This window comes from Penaeus monodon, chromosome 12, assembly GCF_015228065.2.
Source record: "Penaeus monodon isolate SGIC_2016 chromosome 12, NSTDA_Pmon_1, whole genome shotgun sequence".
Lineage (NCBI taxonomy): Eukaryota > Metazoa > Arthropoda > Malacostraca > Decapoda > Penaeidae > Penaeus > Penaeus monodon.
This window is the reverse complement of record NC_051397.1, coordinates 48,886,165-48,888,664: the sequence shown is the minus strand read 5'-3', so window position 1 is coordinate 48,888,664 and position 2,500 is coordinate 48,886,165. Positions and strand designations below refer to the sequence as shown.

The 2,500-nt window shown below is 36.6% G+C and overlaps 1 protein-coding gene across 2 annotated transcripts in view; it reads left to right on the top strand.

Annotated features, from left to right (window-relative positions):
- The window catches only part of LOC119579541, a 41,938-nt gene that overhangs the window by 37,528 nt on the left and 1,910 nt on the right, over nucleotides 1-2,500 (top strand). Inside the window, exon 5 of one of the 2 annotated variants that reach the window (XR_005229303.1) lies at nucleotides 1,004-2,500. This exon is cut by the window's right edge and continues 1,910 nt beyond it. The gene's annotated coding sequence lies outside the window, so the exon portion shown is untranslated. The other variant, XM_037927443.1, reaches the window with a different exon arrangement.

The following is a 2,500-nucleotide window of genomic DNA, read 5'->3' as shown; positions in this document are numbered from 1 at the left end:
AAAACACTGAAGGTAAAATACAACACATAAGCCTCAACTAACCACATTGAGCCGCTTTTATAAGATAAACAGAACCTTCGAAATCATCGTTCCTAAAACAACCAGGACGTCCAACTTACCAATATGACTCTTCCTCAGACCAGCCTTTTAGATCTGTTGTCTTTACCCTCGCAAGCTGAGGTTATACCAGATGGTTGGCCGCCGATAGAGGTATTAAGTAACCGCTTAGGCCATAAATAACTGTCTTGACATACCTGTGGGTTTCGACATAACGTTTTTACTTCTACCTAAAACACAATTATTTACAATATGTTTTGCCTTTGCGCCACTCATAAAATCTAAAGCACACAGATCTTTGGCTGTACTACCCCAGACATATCCGTTTACTACCTTGACTTGTTCCCTTGATTACATGAAAGCCTTTCATCGCGCAAGTATAAAAGCTTGATACTAAGGTCACTATATCTCGTTAAATATTATCTCTATCCCAGTGTTTCTTTACACTTGCCAAACCATGCCGGAGAACTGTGCTATCCACGCAGGTCCTCAGTGGGTGGATTCTAGTGCCTTTTTTCCTTTTCCTGGAGTTGAGGTTAAAGAGATACTTTGCTTTCCACACATGTTTCATTTACCGGTGTAACAAAGGGCTGTTTGTGGAGTTTACCATGGAGTAAGAAGAAGCGAAGATTATAGAACAAATTATGCAGAACAGAATGTCATTTTCTGTCGTTGCAAAATGTGAATGGTAACGTTACATATCCTCCTGTAGAAGAATGAGTCACTTATGAATCAGATTTTTTGTTTACCACAGTATATTTACATCACATTTTTGGAATCATTTTTTTACGAAAAAAAAAATGTCTATATATTTCCAACTTTTATTAAAATGCTATTTTAGTTATTTTTGTCAGACATTGTAAGACTTATATTTCACATATAGTATGTACTCTAGTTTCATATATTTGCAGAGCATAATTTCTATATATTTTTCTGATGCTTTCAGATGCAGTCAACAATAGCGTGCAAAACAGCCACAACAAATCTCATAATGCTGTTTCAAAACAAGGTGGATTTCTCATTTGATCTTCACCGTCTGATCCAGAGCCTGTTTTTTTTACTGGCTTGAAAATGACAATTTTATTTTTTCTTTATATCTTTTTTTTTCCTATAAGAAATGTTGAGACGCAGAAATCAAATGAAGACTTTATAGAGTAGCAGCAACCATTAACGCCACGTAAATAAAGCAGAACAAAATAAATGAAACAGACAAAGATTTCGATAACTTGTAAAAGGTATATAGACATCAAAATTTCATTAGCAATATTGCACTATTTAGCCTCATAGTGAGCGGCTTCAGATACCTTCCCACACTGCATGTCACTCCTAAATGTAGGTTAGAAAGTTGATATGGACATACGCGTAATGTATTTTTTGCATTAGATTAGCTAAAAAGACGACTGAAAGTTCATGCATTTCATAAAATACTCTTTTTATCGTATTTTATATATATTTACATATACATACAGTATAGCAAGCACACCGTAAGTATGTCTGACATTAGAGTCACCATTGTTTATGCAGAAGAAAATTTTTAAAAAATGTTGGATGATGGAAATATTTTTAAAAAGAAAAAGCCGTAAATATATCATGTGATTTCAGATACAACTGTGAATGTGTGGATAGCAAGGTGTTTCGCAGGAAAGGGCAAAATATAACTTTGCAGACTTAATCATACTACAGCGTATGCTTAATCGCCTATCACTTTATTTTTATGGATCTCGTGTACACTTTTCTCTAATTCCATTATGGACATCGGGAAAAAAGAATAAAAGAAAGTTCATCAGTCTTGTTGAATATACGTGTATCATTTTGAAAATCATCACGCAGTGCGCACAGTAGTTAAGACTTCACGTTTACCCAAGAAGTGAAATATATCGACAGCCTTTTGTGCCCTCGTTCTGACGGTGCCCCCCAATAACTAATGAACGACCTGTTACAACGCAAGAGAATCACCTTGCTAGGTGCGAAATAACAAACTACTACTTACTCTCGCTTGTAGCTCCCCGGGAAGCATGGGTAGGCCTTGTAAATTGTGGCAAATGTAGAAAAAGGATATGAAACAGTGAATGACTCAACAACGCAAAATACGTCGTTTGCGTTGATGTTACTTATCTTCAACAGAATTATACATCAAGCATAACGACGGTGAAATGATTCAGTCTCATTCCTAACTATTTTCTACACAGGCCAATGTTTTACCAGGCTTATCCATGACCACTTCTTACCACGGTTAATTCTTGCTCCTTAGTAAGCGAACCTCTTACAGTGAGACCTCAGATATTAATCCCTCGGTGTATTTGTGTACTCTGCCTCTCCCTTTAGAATTTCGAGCTCACAGCAGAGATGACTTGTTCTTGCATTAGACTTCATATCTAAACTTTGAAGGTATCGACACGTCCTCATACCGATCGAACTCTCTGGTCGTTTACCCTCCTGTTCC